The 16,728-nt window shown below is 46.3% G+C and overlaps 1 protein-coding gene and 1 long non-coding RNA gene across 3 annotated transcripts in view; one reads left to right on the forward strand and one right to left on the reverse strand.

The window, feature by feature from the left end:
• Positions 1 to 1,213: 1,213 nt before the first annotated feature.
• On the reverse strand, positions 1,214 to 13,194 carry LOC112413234 (uncharacterized). The gene is made up of 3 exons (XR_003005925.1): positions 13,084 to 13,194; positions 5,150 to 5,257; positions 1,214 to 1,413 (listed from the first exon to the last, which is right to left on the reverse strand). It is a non-coding gene; the product is annotated as an uncharacterized LOC112413234 (long non-coding RNA).
• A 41-nt stretch (positions 13,195 to 13,235) lies between these two features.
• Positions 13,236 to 16,728, forward strand: part of PRAG1 (PEAK1 related, kinase-activating pseudokinase 1) — a 50,064-nt gene continuing 46,571 nt past the window's right edge. Inside the window, exon 1 of one of the 2 annotated variants that reach the window (XM_024765050.1) lies at positions 13,236 to 13,353. The gene's annotated coding sequence lies outside the window, so the exon portion shown is untranslated. The remainder of the gene's footprint in view (positions 13,354 to 16,728) is intronic. The other variant, XM_024765049.1, reaches the window with a different exon arrangement.

The following is a 16,728-nucleotide window of genomic DNA, read 5'->3' on the forward strand; positions in this document are numbered from 1 at the left end:
CAGTGAGAGGCCCACGTACCGAAAAAAAAAAAAAAATGAGAGTGCTATTAATACGCTGTTTTTAGAGACAATTTATTTTTCTATGTATTATATCACGTCAGAATATCTCAATTTTAGGCATTAGCTTGCTCTTTCTACACCACAGAGAGCCCGGGAGCTGTTGCTATGTGTTACTAACAGCAAGTTTCAATGTCACTCCTGAGTTTCTATTCCACAGAAAAAAATAGATCCAACTTTTTTAAACAGTTGTTTTATAAAATGAGGGGTTTTGGTGAGGAGAAGATAGGTGTCTCTTACCAACATTTTGTTTAAAAACATATCTAAATTCCATTAGAACCACAAAGGCCAATTTTTATCATGATTCCTTTCTTCTAATAGAGAAACAGAAATAAACAACTTGGGGCCTTTGATATTGTGTTTAACTGGCAACACATTTAAATTTTTTACAAAAGCGTAAACTGAAAAATTGTGTGTGTGTGACAGGGGAGGGCAGTGAAGCAGACATTGGCATGAAGAACAGTGTCTGGTCACCATGGCTTAGGGAAAAAGGAAATGCCCAAAAGGCTGTGAGGAGAAGCAAATTTGCCTTATACCTAGAGTAGACAAAAGGAGGTCTGGTGTAAAAAATAAAAGGACAAGGCACTGCCTACATTCGAGACCCTAATTTCGGCCAGGTGACTTAACTTGTCTGCCCTGGGTGCAAAGTAAATTGTTTCTTTGCCTGGCGTTATGTCTCATTTCTGAACCTACAGGCTCAACACAATAGCATGGAAGAGGTTAAGGCAATGAAGCTCAGCAGAAACCTCCAGCTTGGCCGCTTTTGGAGCTGCGAGGATATTGGAGCTAATGACTCAGAACCGTGTGAACTCTCTCAGGGGTTCGTGTCTCCATGGCTTGCCCTGTGTTTGGCACAGATAATCAAGCATTGGCTGGAATAAACATTATGATAATATGGCAGGGAAGTCTCACATCTATCCTAGTGAGTGCCCTGACGGTGGGCTGGAGACAGAACACTCAGTTGGCAAGTGCTCTGATGTGGATTTTAACGGCTCTATAAATGATTAAGTTGGACATAATCCAAAGTAGAAAAATCATAGATAAAATTTAAGATTTTTTTCTTTTCTCTTTTCCTTTCTCTTTTTCTTTTTTGTCTGTCTCTGTGGGTCTTCATCTCATTTTTCTCTTTCTTTTTCTTTCTTTCCTCCCTTCCTTCCATCCTTCCTTCCTTCCATCCTTCCTTCCTTCCATCCTTGTTGACCTTACCTTTCCTCCTTTTCTTTCTTTTTCGTTTTTTTTTCTCTTTACTATTGAGGAAGCACCATAGGGATCATTCATAATATCGAACTTTAAACCTGGAAGGGACCTCAGCGATTATTTTCTCAAATCCTTCCATTTGTGGTATAGTCAAGAGACCTGGAATAAAAAGGCCTGGATTTTAGTCTAAGTTTTACCACCTATCAGGTGTATATCCTGGGTAAATACACAATGTTCTTGAAGACCAGTTTTCTCATCTGTAAACTACAACTGCTAGATGGGGACAAGATCTGACTCTCCTGCCTCTCAGTCCGGTGTTCCTTGTGTTAACTCCATGATCCTATTGGCTCCTTCCTATTTGCCAGCCAGGTGCCTTCCCCGCAGACCCCTAAACCATCTCCCTTGCATTGTCTGTGTTCCCTTCATACACATCCCTGTGATACCAGAGGACAGCAACTCATGCCAGAAAAGGCACTGGAGGAATTAGTCTTCTAAGTTCACATCAATAAATCTCCTGATCCTCCAACAGTATGAAATTAAACCACAACAGAACAGATACCCTTTCTCACATCCTGCTTCTGTCTCATGTCCCACCCTCCATGTCAACCCTTATCCTTGCAAACTCGGCAACAAAGTCCATTCAAAAGGAAGCCTTCTTTGACTCCCTAGATGATGGAGTTCTCCTGCACTGTGACCTTACAAAGCACTGTCCGTTCAGAGCACCTGTCACAATTTGTCATCAAAAGTTCATGGTCCTGTTTGGCTCTGTCATTGCCTACCCCTCTCCCCTCCATCATACTGTCCGATTCAGAAAGTCAGAAAGCATATCTGTTGGGCTCACTGCTGTTATCATCAGGGGCTTGCTTAGCGCCTAGTACAAGGTGTGTCCTCAAAAAGAAAAAAGCGTGCCAAATGAGTAAATGAATGGATTTAGCTTTCTGATGCATGCTCTAACAATGCCCATCAACTATTCAGAGTGCATGCCAGGTGCTACACATTGATTGTTTGGGTCCCCCCCAAATTCATGTATTGAAACCCAACCCCCAAGGTGATAGTACCAGGAGATGGGGGGTCTTTGGGGATGATTAGGTCATGAAGGTGGAGCCCTCATGAATGGGAATAGTGCCTTTATAGAAGAGACCCCAGAGAGCTCCCTCACCCCTTCCACCATGTGAGGACACTGCAAAAAGACAGCCTTCTATGACCCAGGAAGTGAGCTCTCACCAGACTCTGAATCTGCCAGTGTCTTGATCTCAAACTTCCCAGATTCCAGAACGCTGAGAAATGTTTTCTGCTTATAAGTCACTGGTCTCTGGTACTTTGTTATAGCAGCCTGAATGGACTAAGACACCAGGTTCTGAAATAGGCATTTTACATAACTTAGCTTACTTAATTTTCAAAACAACCTCCCGAGGAAGGTATCGCTAATTATGTTTTACAGACAAGGAAATTGAAGCCAGTGAAAATGCCAAGAAGGGACATCCAACTCAGCTTCCACAGTCAGGAAAGCTTTTCCAAAGGTGACAGTGATGACACCTCACTTAATTCCTTCCAAGTCCTGCTAAAACCTTATTTGGCGACTTAGCATTTCAATAGGGAGAGAGAGAGAGAGAGACAGACCGAAAAATGAATTAATATCTCACAATATGATCACACAATTGATATTCATCAAGGCTCTATTAGCTATGGAAAATATCAATAAATTTGAGAAACAACCACCTAGAATACATCTGGGCTAAGCTGGTTGAACATGGACGGTATGAGGATTTTTTCTTTTGCTTCTCCCCCCTCCCCCAAGTATAGCCCCTTGGAAACCAAGGACTGTCCCCTTCTGGCTCTCTTAAGATACTGATTCCAATCTGTCAAGCACAGGTTTAGCTGAATTTCAGCCCCAAAGATGTGGATCTCTTTATTATCTCCTCTGTCATACAAGAGCATTGTAACGCCTGTTCTTTAATTGAATTACAAACAAGGCACCACTGTGCCCTGATAGGAAAAGTCACATTTATTTTCATCCTGGACACTTGCTCTGTGGGATCACGCCAGTGAATGCTGCTGTCATCCCCACTCAGACTTAGTCAGCTGAGTTGGAAGAGATTTTCTGTTTGTTTTATTTATTTTTTTTTTTAAAGAAAAGAGATTAGTGAATACATGTCTGTTTGAAAGCAGATTCCTTTTTGAGCAAAACACCAGCTTGGAGCCCTGGTAATGAGTCCTCTCTCTCGTCATCTGGTGAGCCCTGACCTACGGGTGAGAGTATTAGATAGTAAAAGGTTTATTTAAAGGAGAATCAGAGATAAAACTCTACAATTCCCTCATCTCACAAATGCACAGTTTTCTTTTCCTTTTATGCTCTTGTGTTACATCTTTTGGGAAGCTGTTTTCTCATTCAAACCACCCCTACTGGGCAGGCATGTCTGGAAGAGCTGCAGGTGTCCCCTGGCCAATGCTCACAAAGACTACTTGTTAATCAGCCCTGTCACGTGTCTTTTGACCCCCTTCCTACCCTGCTCTCTCCACATCTTTCCCAGCCAACCACCATTGCTACTTCTGAAAGGGAAAAAACAGAATGGCCAGTCAAAAGAGCTATTATCATAAAGATTCCTTAACAAGGCCTGGGGCTTTCCAGTAAATTAGCTCAAGCTTTTGCTCTGCTCTCTCTTCTAGCTATGATGCCCCCCTTTCCCCATTCACTGGTCACTGCAAAGCTTGCTGAATCGGCTACATTCTGTGGTCACTGGATACTCCACCAAGTGTCCCTCCAGCAGCCTCTCGGCCACAATTATTATATGTCAGCACCAGTCAGGAGTGTGCTGATCATCCCGACCCCACAAAGTGCCGCACTGGTGACACTGCACATGCGACACTACCTGGGAGTTTTATACAGAGGATCTGGAAGACCAAATTAATCCTGTGTTTTTCCCTCCAATCTTCTACACTTGATTATTAACTGGTCTGCCTAGGCAAGTCCTCCCCCTACTACTTGACAGAGATGCAAAACGAGACTGTTAACTCTGTGATATTATGACTTGGGAAGAGGTCATTTACTAAAAAGAGTCAGTGTTTGTAGAAGGTGCAGGGGTTGGCATAGATAGATACTCTGTGTCAATGATGTACTGTGGACCTGAAATTGAAGGAGGCTACAGGGTACCAGAGGTCCTACAGGGGAGGTTTATTTGCTCCCCCATGTCACCCCACCCCACCCCATGCAGAAACCAAGCAACATATGTCTCTGGACTGAGTGCATGCACTCAGAAACCTGAAAGAAGGAAGCAAGTTAAAGTCTTTTTTTTGGTTTCACCATGTGGTATACCGCAGAGAGAAATAAGACCTCTCTCCAGCGTCCCTTGTGCTGTATTAAAATGGGATTTTACTCCTGCAAAGGGCCAAGACTGTTTATTGGTAAAATGCTCTGTGTCCAAAAATTGTCTTGAGATCCTTTTGTGGTATATTTTCTATGAAAAGCTAAGAAGGGCTTCCCCTGGTGGCGCAGTGGTTGTGAGTCCGCCTGCCAATGCAGGGGACACGGGTTCGTGCCCCGGTCCAGGAAGATCCCACATGCCCCGGAGCGACAGGGCCTGTGAGCCATGGCCGCTGAGGCTGTGTGTCTGGAGCCTGTGCTCCGCAGCGGGAGAGGCCACAACAGTGAGAGATCTGCGTACCGCAAAAAAAAAAAATTAAAAAAAAAGAGAAGCTAAGGAAAAAAAAAAGAAGAAGGAAAAGAGAAAAGGCCACCTCACTTCAAGGGTGACTAACCAAAGGAAACAGTTTTTCAACAGATTTAGACAACTTTACAACAGATGGCAAATGACATGTTCTTTTTAGATAAATAGAAACCTTTTATTCTACCACTGAAAAAATCCTCAGGAAAACTTGATTTAGAGCACCGGCTTACCTTTGTAAGTGAAAACCTCTAAGATATGGTCCATGGAATGACATCCTTATGGCTGGGTTTTGGCAACTGATAACTAGGTCTCAGAGGTAAGGTTACACAGAAGGCTTCCTGTCAAAGTCAACAACAACACAGAGGTCAGGACACTCGGGAAGCCTACTGACCTAGTAAAACCAAAACCAAAGCTGCCTTGGGAAAGACGAGGGGGAAGCAACTGTTGAACCACAGTAAAGCATGTGATGTTTTCTCAACCCTGACCTGATTTATCAGGTAGCAATCAGCCTGGAGTTTCTGTGATGTTAAAGAATTATGGATCCACCTATCTGCTACAGGAGTTTAAACCCGATGGCCTTCTGAATGACTAAGGCTCATTGACCTAAAGATACATGAGATTTCTCAGACCTGCTTCATCTTTCACACTCAGGCAGTTCTCTCACAGAGACATGGGTGATCTCTCTAATTGTGATAAAATATATGTAACATAAAATTTACCGTTATAACTTTTTTTAAGTGTGCGATGCCATGGCATTAAGGACATGCACATTGTTGTACAACCATCACCACCATCCATCTCCAGAACTTCATCTTCCCAAACTGAAATTGTATCCATTAAACAATAATTCCCCACTCCCCCTTCCCAAAAGCCCTGGCAACCACCATTCTCCTTTCTGTCCCTATGACTTTGACTACTCTAGGTACCTAGGTGAAATCAAAGAGCAATTGTCCTCTTGGCTTACTTCATTTGGCCTAATGCCCTCGAGGTTTATCTGTGTTGTAGCATGTGTCAAAATTGCCTTCCTTTTTAAGGCTGAATACTATTCCATCTTTCTCTCTTTATAAACAACTTTACTGAGGTATAATTTATATACGATAAAGTGCAACAATTTTTAGCGTGCTACTCAATAATTTTTAGTAAACTTGTCAAGTTGTTCAATCATCATCACAATCTGGTTTTAGAACATTTTCATCATCTCAGTAAGATCCCCCCCACGGCCATTTACAGTTCATCCTCACTCCCCAACCCCTTTCCCACCTCCAGCCCTAGGCAACAACTGATCTACTTTCTGTCTCTGAAAAGTTGCCTTTTTTGGATATTTCTTTTTTTTTTTCTTTTTTTTCTTTTAGGCTGCATTGGGTCTTTGTTGCTGCGCGCAGGCTTTCTCTAGTTGCGGCGAGCAGGGGCCACTCCTCGTTGCGGTGTGCAGGCTTCTCATTGCGGTGGCTTCTCTTGTTGCGGAGCATGGGCTCTAGGCACGCAGGCTTCAGTAGCTGTGACACGTGGGCTCAGTAGTTGTGTCTCGCAGGCTCTACAGCACAGGCTCAGTAGTTGCAGCGCACGGGCTTAGTTGCTCCGCGGCACGTGGGATCTTCCCAGACTAGGGCTCAAACCCGTGTCCCCTGCATTGGTAGGTGGATGCTTAACCACTGTGCCACCAAGGAAGCCCCTGGATATTTCACAGAACTGGAATCATACATTAAGTTGTCTTTTGAGTCTGGCTTCTTTCACTTGGTACTTAGCATGTTTCTGAGGTCCACCTGTGTTGCCACATGTATCACTATTTCATTCTTTTTTATTACTGAATAGTAATACATTACACAGATATATCACATATTGCTTATCCATTGACCAGCTGATGGACATCTGGGTTGTTACCCTCTTTAACTATTATGAATAATGTTGTATGAACATTGGTATGCAAGTTGTAGTGTGGACATATTTTCATTTCTCTTGGGTAGATATCTGAGGGTGGAATTACTGGGCCATACGACAAGTTTACAGTTAACTTTTTTTTTTTTTTATGCTTTTTTTTTTTTTAAACATCTTTATTGGGGTATAATTGCTTTACAATGGTGTGTTAGTTTCTGCTTTATAACAAAGTGAATCAGCTATACATATACATATGTTCCCATATGCCTTCCCTCTTGTACAGTTAACTTTTTAAGAAACTGTCAGACTGTCTTCCAAAGTGGCTGTGCCATCAGGAGGTTTGCTTGAGGGTAAGTAAACACATCTTTCAAATGGGTTTGTTTTTCCTTTGTGACCTCCCCAATGTAAAATGTTCTGCTGCTTTTCAACTCTGACCCCAGCTCAGTCAGAAAGCCAAGCAGTGGGCGTGATGAATTAATTCTTCAAATAGTTCTCATTTTCACATCCTTAACTCACAGCTGAGTTCACACTAAAATCAAACAACCTTGAAAGCTCAGAAGAAGTATTATGAAATGTTCTATGAGACCTTGGGCAAGTCACATTGGTCATCTAGGGCCTCAGGGCCCCCATTTGTCAGTGAAGGATTAGGCCAAGATGACTTCTAATGTCCATTAAGGGCATCTCTGGATGTGTCTGTGGACCCAGAAAAATCCCTTGATGGGCTTCGAGATACTTAATGCACACTGCCTGGGTATGGAGGTAAAGAGTTTCTCAACCATGCAAATACAAACTCAATTAAGGAACTGGGACTTTCCCCTAACCATGGACCTTAAAACTGGAGAAAGAGGGAGCTACAGATGAAAGAATGACCTTTTTCTTCCTCGGGCAGGTTGAATGAAGGGACACTCTGACTTTCTTATTCTAGTGAACTGTCTGGCATTACATTCATGGTGGGCATTAATTAACATGCCTCTGTAGGTCATGTTCTTGATTTTTGAAAAATATCGATCATCTGTCTAGAAGCTGTAGTGTATATCACTCATTGGAACATTTTTATTTTAGGAACTATATTAGTTTCCTAGGGCTGCTCTAACAAAGTACAGTCGTCCCTAGGTATCCGTGGGGGATTGGTTCCAGGAGTGCCCCGCATACCCAAATCCACAGATGCTCAAGTCCCTTATATAAAATGAGGTAGTTCAATGAATACAGTCAGCCTCCTGTATCCTTGGGTTTCACATCCTTGGAGTCAACCAGCTGTGGATCTGAAGCCTTAGAAACAGAGGGCTGGCTATACCAAAAACTGGGTGGCTCAAAACAACAGAAGTTAATGTCTCACAGTGCTGGAGGCTAGAGGTCCCAAATCAAGGTGTCACAGGGGCCAAGCTCTCTTTGACAGGTTCAGGGAAGAATCCTTCCTTGTGTCTTTCAGCTCCTGGGGTGCACTGGCAATCCTCGGCCTTCCTTGGCTAGTAAATGCATCACTTTACCCACATGGCCTTTCTCTCGTTTCGTCTTTACACTGTCCTCCCTCTGTGTGTCTGTCTCTGGGTCAAAATTTCCCCCTTTTATAAGGACACCAGTCATACTGGGTTAGGACCCACCCTAATGACCTTATTTAGACTTGGTTACATCTGTAAAGACCCTACTTCCAAATAAGGTCACATCTGACCTTATTGGGGGTACTGGGGGTTAAGACTTCAATATATCTTTTGGGGGGGAGGGGTGGTAGGGGAACACAAGTCAATCCATAACAGTAACATTTTGGAAAAAAATGAGGTTTGCAATAAGGTATCTGTCACTGAATACACATCTCACTGTAATTACATTATAAAAGGGGAGAAAAGTGTTTTCCTTCTTCAGCACCTGACATCTGAGTTCTATGGCACTTGGGCACAAAGAAACATCGTAACAATCCGGAACCCTAAGCTTTCAGTCCCATGTGGGTTGAGATTCTGACATCTGCAGTTATTTAAAATAATAGCTTTCAGTTTGGAGGGGGGGATCTATTCAGTGCTTGGGATAAAATAATGTAAATTATTTAACATGGCTTATCCTGGGTAGCACTGCCTGGGACTAAAGACAGGGAAGAACGGGATGTTGGGAATGGTTTAAAAAAAAAAAGTTGGGACACAAGGATGTGATGCCATAACCACAGGACCAGGATTAACTGATCAGATTGAGTTTCCACACCTTCGAGAAGGAAGAGAGAATTGAGGGTTGGCAACTTAAAGAGCTGATTATCACTTGGAAGGAAAAAGAAAGAGGAGTGGGGCCGTGTATGCCTAGGAACCTTTACTGGCTGGCTGAGAATACCATCTTCTCGCAGGACAGAAGGAACCCAGAAGGGCTCCTTACAGCAAATTTTCAGAAGACCTTTTTCCTTCTCTCCTTACCCTGGCAATCCCCTCCATGATGGCTCTGGGACTTCAGATGCCACCAAGGCAGCCCGGCATACACCCATGGCTTCCAGGAGTTTCATCCTCTCTCACCTGCCGTCACCCTCCTCCCCTTGCTAAATCCGCCTTTTCCCGACTTGCACCCCTGTCAAGCCGGCCTTTCCCATCCCATCTGTGCTCCCATTTGATATACTTCCATGGGGTCTGCTGGAAACACCTGCTGATATAAGCAAAGTAACTAAGAATTTAAGCTGGTCTTGAACACACCCCACCTCATGCAATTAGCAGAAACCTGGAATTCCCTTGACAATGCTTCCTCCATCCTCTCCAAGAGACCTCTCTTCACACTGCTCCGGATTACACAAGGTCTGGAAGAGAACTCCTGTTTCATGCATGGCCTGCTAGATCACCATGTCTCTCTTCGCCTCATCTTTGCTCCTTCCTCACCCACCCCTCCAAGCTCTTTCATTTTTCCTCTGGCTCCAGACACCACTCTGGCAGGAGAACTTCATTCACCAGATGGCTCCATACACTTCAGACTCCAGAGACCACAAACGAAATCCTCTGACTTCCTTATTTGTACTAATGACATCATCTTTCTACCAGTCTCTTGAAGCGGAAGTTCTGTCGGTTATCTTTGATTCCCTCCTCTCCCTCAGCAACAGCACTGACCTCAGAGTTCCTCTGCAGTTTAAGTGAAAGTACGTAACCCATGTAGCACACAGGGCCTGACACAGAGGAAGCACCCCATTCTGTAAGCCATGAGTAGTTAAGATCTCACTGCTCACAGTGATCAGGAAGCATCCAGTTCCCACATCTCCCTCTTGATGTCTTTCAAAGCCCTCCCTCCAACATCCATCCTTTCCATTGCCCCTGCTTATGTCCCTTATCAAGCCCTGACCTCCCATCTGGACCAGGGTTAGAAACTCTAAGCCAGTCTCCTTGTCTCCAATTTCTTCTCCCACTTCCTAATCCACCTGAGATATAAGATCCAGATAGAGCAAATGAAAAACTAACTTGGAGAGCATCGTTCGGCTGATCAGAAATGTCAATCCTCTCCCGTTCGCTCACTTAGAAAGCAAGCCTTTCCTGTCCAGTGCCCCACGCCATTTCCAGGCTTGTCTCCAATAATCATGCTCCAGCCAGACTGGATAAGAAATCTCTCAAAAAGTCTTCTGCCTCGCCCACGTCCATTCCTTTGCGGATACCACTCTCTCCGTCTGGAAAGTCCCCACTGTCCACAAATTATAATCCTTCTCATCCTACAAAGCCCCTTCCTCCCTGAAACCACTTCTTGCGGTTTTATCTTTTCCTCCTTTGAATCCTCACTGCTCCTAGCTTATCTTCCTCTCATAAAGCTTTTATTCTGTCTTTTTTTCATCTTTCTTTTTTCCCCTATATTCCCTCATCCTGTGCTTCATAAGGAGAAGGCACTCGATAAATGTTTGTTGACTAAAATTGAACACCTCTCTATCATTTGAGGTCTCTTCTCCAGCTAGGGAGACACAGGCTTGGATTATTTTGGTCCAATCTTCATGCTAACTCCTCAAGTACCCCAGCTAGCATTATTTTCTCTGTATAATTTAATCCTACCTTTTTGCCTTTCTAATTCCAAATTACTTTACCCTATTTATCTCAAAGCACCACCTGCCCCAGACTTTGTCTTAATTTCCCCAAATTTAACTGCTCTCTTGTACAGAATGGTGCTCCAGGACTAAAACCCTGAAGGGAATCACTCTTCTTCGAGGTCTGATCTGTATCTGGGAAGCCAAGCCCTGCAGTTAAAAATGTTGTGAAAATGAACTGATAAGTGGGTAGACGCAGAATGCTGTGTATACGCTAATTGCACTGCATTGCAGGGTGAATTTTGGAAGTTCAAGCAAGAATTGTTTATTAAAATGCATGAGCTTACTGTAGCTTCACTGAGGAGATAACATACTTAACAGTCACTGGTGGAGCACTGCATAAGATAACAGGTATTTTGTGCGGATCTAAGCAACTCTTTTGAAGTATTTTTTTATTCTTTTCATTAGGCAAGATGAAGCCAGTTTTAAGGCCATGTCGCTGGCATTAAAAGATGCACTTTATATGTCAGCAACTACAGTATAATGCATTTACTTCGTGTGAGCGCAGCAAAACGCTTGAAAACACAGTATATTTTGCAAGACTGAATTAACCATTCAATTGCTGTACCATGCCACAGAACCGCCAATCTTATACTATAGCCTTTGCTTCTTATAATTACGTTCTTTAGCCTGTTAATATATTAAAGACAAATTAAGTAAAGAGAAGGAACAATGTGAGAACGCGAATGCCTCCTGTATGCTCCATTCCGCGGGGTGGGTGTCCCCACCAGGCTTTACAGAGGAAGGACGGAGATATCCCACCTGAATCATGGGAACTAGGAACTTGTCAAACACCTGGGTTTGCCCTCTTCCATTGTAACTGAATTGCATGCACCTCCTGATGTCATTTTTGGATTTCTCCAGCGACAACCACTTTGTCCCTACCTGCTTATCAACACCTTCCCCTCCTGGTCTCTCTGTAAATGAGTGGGATTGACCCTTCAGTTTTGTTGGATGATGATGGAGCCTAAACGGAGTTTTCCTTCCATGTTTGTTCAAATGGTTTCCCTTCACTTCGAGAAGAAAGAAAAATAGAGCTGGACAACCAGTACTAGCAGAGGGCAGAGTGGCAGAGTGCAAGTGCCCATCAGAGGAGTCAGACAGCTCTTGGTTCCAACCCCAGAACCACGACTTTTCAGCTGATGGGCCATGGCAAATGATGTGGCCCCCCTGTGCCCTGGTCTTCTTCTCTGTGAAATGGGGATGATGTCCCTCGCATGGGGTTGTTTAGTACAGGGTAGGTATTTAACCTACCTTCCTCTCTCTAAACCTTCTCCCCAGTTCTACTCATACTCAGGAGAAATCAGTGACATTGGAGCACAGGAAGTTTTTTTTTTTTAATATCCTTTCTAACTTTCTCTTTTTCTCACACAGAAACCAAACCTCAAACACATGTCTTCTCCCCACCCTTATCCCACCCCCCATTCCTGCTCTGTCACCGCCGGATCACTAAGAGAACGCAGGAATCTCAAGGAGAACCAGCTTTCCTGCTCTGAGCTGGGCGGAGGCTCACAGGCGCATCGTGGTGGGCTGCCTGGCGGAGGACTCCCGCTGGAGTTACTATACACTGCCTCTCTGGAGAGGAGGAAGGAGCAGAGAGAAGGCCACAGGTGTTTTTCTGGGGTCTTCGCGAATTCCCCCCAACCAGGCCGGCGCCAGGTGGTGACCTTGGTGCGGGCTCCTTGAGGAAACACCCAGGTCAAGGTGCAAGCCTGTTGCAGGCAGCAGGAGAAAGGGAGGGCACTGACTGGGTCGTAGGCTGTCATACTCTCGGTTAAAAGATTTTTAGCCCGAGGACTATCTCGAACTCATTCTATCTCAGTGAATGAGTCACTGGAAACTGTGTAAACACAGGTGTAATACTGGCCTGCGGAAGCCCTCACTTTCCCAGCGTGGAGGAAGACCAGCTCTTTCCACTCTAATCGTTGTATGCCTCTTTCAGAAAACTAAAGTTCAAGGGGGTTAAGCTATTTGCCTGAGGCCTCAGTCGAGGGACTGAGCAGGACCCAGAACCCGCTGTCAGGACGCCCAGTCCGGCTGGGTCGTGCGTCAGCCTCCTACTACCTGCAAAAGTCATGACAATCTCGGTGCCCACGCAGCTTTCGGAACGCGTCTCGGTCCTGACCTCATCACTCCCCTCCGGACCCCTCGCTTTCCTTCCCCCCTCGCCCGCCCCTCCAGCTCTGGGGCCGTACCCTCCACGCCTCTCTGGTCCTCTCAGGGTCTCTCAGAGCAGGCAGGATGAAGGGACGCAAGACAACTACATACCTATGCGCACATCATGGGAAAAGGAAGGCTTTAGACACCGAAACTCGCCCCTGCAGAACCCCTCGGGCCCTCCTTGGAGAGGGGTGGAAAAGGGCGCTCGCTCGGGGGTCGGACGCCTCCAAGTCTCGGGCTGGGGGCGGAGCCTCCGTAACCGCCCGCGGCCGGGCACGGACCGCGCGCACACACTCTCCAAACAATGCTCCGAGGCGCTCGGCGGGGCGGCGGGCGGCTCGGAGACCAGCGGCGAGGCCGGGGGAGCGCGGCCCCGAGGTGAGCCCGCGGCGCCTTCTCCAAAGCCTGCCTCTTTTTGTTTGGCAAACGTGGGCGCAGAGGGAAGGTCCGGGGGAGCGCGGCGGTTACCGAGCGGGCGACCCCAGTCGGCGTCACCCGGAGTGACAGGCGGCCGCTGGGGGAGGGTGGAGCGTCCGGACCGCGTGCGCCCCGGGTTGCGCCCGAGGTGGAGGCGCCGATCCCGGAGGACCGGGGAGCCGGAGAGGTGTTTTCGATTCATTCGAGAATCGCGCTGTTTCGAACGGGGAAACTTTCCTCCGAGTTCAGGCAAGGGAACCGCCTGTTCTGCTGGTCTCGCTGGTCTGGCTGCTGGGTTTGGGGCAGGAGACCGGAGCGCTTTGGGGATTGCTATTGTGGAGACTGCCTTTCCGCGGCCGCAGGATTGTCAAAGGAGCAGAGAGGGAGAGACCGCCCGCGCGCCTCAGACCAGGCCCCCGGGGGTGATGCTTTGGGGCCCCAAGTTAGTAGTTGCCTCTTAGGCAGCCCCGAGTTGGATGCCAGCCTGGGGGTCTCAAAGGGGAACGAGACGATGCCTTCTTCTTGAGCCGTGGCAGAGCCTTCTGAAAGGCTACTGTGGGCACGTTGTTAACCTTTGCTTGTGCTGCCGCTTCCCCAGACACACACACACACACACACACACACACACACACACACACACACACACACACACACACACTTAGAAAATAGAACCTCTCCACTGAGAATGGAGGCAGGGCCGGCTCTGTATATTTCTCTCAGGTGAAGCTCAGCCAGCAAGCACATGGCTTTGCAGAGCCGATAGCAAAGCCCAAAGGTCTAGGAGGGAGGAGTTTTGCAAGGCGTCCAACCCAGAGTCAGGTTGGGAAGGCCCTATGGATCATTGGCCTGAACTGTCCTTAACAACCCCTTACCTTTTTGAGCCGGAAATTTGACAGGAAGCACTGGGAAATTGTGCGGTTATTTCGCTATCATGGGGTCTTGTGGAACGCGGGAATCTTCCTTACTGGTTTAGACTAATGGGTCTAACCCACAGAAACCACATTCCTACTGCTAAGATTAGATTACATTGCACTGGAGAAGGAAAAAAGAAAATTAAAAGTTGAGTGAATATCATGACTTACCCTCTGTGTGCGCGGGGGGAGGGGGGAGGTAAGGCCGTCACTTTCTCCTTTCTGCCGGGGCAACCTCTGTCAATGGAGTGTTGAAATCCAGACAAACACTTTCATAAATAGTTCTCTTTTCCGGTGTTGCATTCATCTAATTGTAATGTAGATAATTTTTTTAGATGAAAATTTTGTGGAATTCTGTCACTTCAGGGTAAGGTGTGAGCAACTTTCGATGCAAGTATGAGGGGCATTTGGAGCCCAAAGATTTCGTTTTATGGATCTGGTCACCATTCTTCGGATTCTTTTTCCAGTGGGGTGGGTGTGTGTCTGACAGCTTCGATCTTGCACATTTTAGCCACAAATCTGGTGCAGAAGTTTGCAGAGGCAAAGATATTTTATCATGACTTGGATCAGAAAGAATGCTGAGATCTTTTTCTAATCTTACACCGCTGCCTCCCACTGAAATGGAGGAATTTGCATAATTCTGGGGGCTACCTCCCCTCGGAGGCAAGGAATGTGGGCTGGAAAGGTGCCATTCCCAGGCTGTGGAGAGCTGGCACCGGCAGGCAGGCAGGGCTCCTGCTTTGTGAGTGCCACTTGAGTTTTCCACCATCTTTTACTTAAAACAAATTGGATATAATTCCAAGCACAGAACCTCTCTAGACAGAGAATCCTTTCTGGCTTGATGTAGTGATAGATTCTGTTTGCTGTGACTGACAAACCAGTTTTAACAGGATGTGTAGTGAGTCAGCGATGGAGAGGAGCTCAGGGCTTTATTCTGTTCTTGTCTTCATTCTTTTTTCCTGAAAAACCTCTCCAGTCTGTGGTAGAAGTTGTACTCACCGTCAGAGAATTTCAGAGCTGAGGATGGGAGCAAGGAGAGTGCTCATGAACTGGTGAGGGGTTCTGGAAGCTTCCCGAACGTTGGTAATCCAGAGCCTACCAAAAGTCCCAGGGCTGGAGTGGGCCATCTGCGGCACAGGAGGGGAACCTCCGGCACCAAGCAACCATGACAAGCGTGGGTCAGTTGCCTGTTGAGCAGGAGATGAGGCGTGGCTACCCCAAGCGGCTGCTTTGCGAAACTGTAGGATGCCCCCCCCCCACCCCAGTCCTCAGATAGCCCAGCCCTGTGAGGAGCTGCAGGAAGGAGATGAGCCCACACAGAACCGATTCCCAAGCTCTCTCCTTCCATCCCACCTGGGGCGTGGGAGCCTCTGCCTGCAGTAGAAGAGGGGGGCCAGGAACCCCAGGAAAGGACTTTCTCCTCACCTCGGGGCAGGGGTACGGAGATTTGCCTTACTGAATACCAGAGCACCTCCTCTGCTTTTTCCTCTTTCCACAATCTAGCAGGAGAGCCTAGAGCTCTCCGTGGCCTGGGACTGTAGGAGAAAGAAAAATCCTTGCTCTCCTCTGCCTGTTGAAGCTTAGTGACCTCTTCTGGGAACTTGGCAGGGAATGAACCTGCAACTTGGGTGTAGCAGGAGGAGGAGAACCCAACTTGCAATCATCTTGATGCATGAATCCTAACAACGGTCACAAACTAAAAGACAAATACTTGTCTTTTATTTCAGAGAGTTCATTTAGCTTAAAGATGATGCGGTGGGCTTCCTGGTTAACTTTGGAGGGAAAAGAGGCCAATATAGCTTCAGCTCTTGTTGAATAGGCACCCCTCTCTGTGAGTGTGGGAGACCAGAAAGAGAGCTCTTCCCACAGAGATTCTGGAATGATCTTTGGGGCTCCTGGCTCATTCCACCTGGTTAGTCCTGTTGACGGTATAGAGAGCATCAACCTCAGAGCCAGGTCTCACGGGAGGAAAGTGGAAAGCAGATCCCAGGGCCAAACCCTCCCTGTTTAATGAGAGTGTGTTCACTGTAGATTCTTCAGGACGATTTTCTCCTGAACGCTCTCCTTTTGAGGAAGTCAGTTCATTTAAATGAGGAAAGAAGAGCAAAAGCAGCTAACAGATAATGGCAGCAACTCAGTATAAAGAATGAGGTGATGAGTGAGGTGATAATGAAGAGCTGCCAGCAAAGTTGGCTTCTTTTTCTAGAACCCCCGAACTCTCTGTGTCTGTGGCCAAGTCTTAGTTGATGTCGCTGCCGTTCTTTTCCCATCTGTAAAATGGGGATGACAGCTACCTGATGGATGTTATTCAGGTTAACTGGTTAAAATCTGCAACCCTTCGAGTTCCCCCTCAATGGTGAATTTACCGAGTGAATTCTATGGTGCAAACTCTCAGCCTTCAGTTTTTACTGTCAGAGGCAACAAA

Source organism: Neophocaena asiaeorientalis, unplaced genomic scaffold (assembly GCF_003031525.2).
Source record: "Neophocaena asiaeorientalis asiaeorientalis breed wild unplaced genomic scaffold, Neophocaena_asiaeorientalis_V1.1 scaffold14, whole genome shotgun sequence".
In the NCBI taxonomy this organism is placed as follows: Eukaryota; Metazoa; Chordata; class Mammalia; order Artiodactyla; family Phocoenidae; genus Neophocaena; species Neophocaena asiaeorientalis.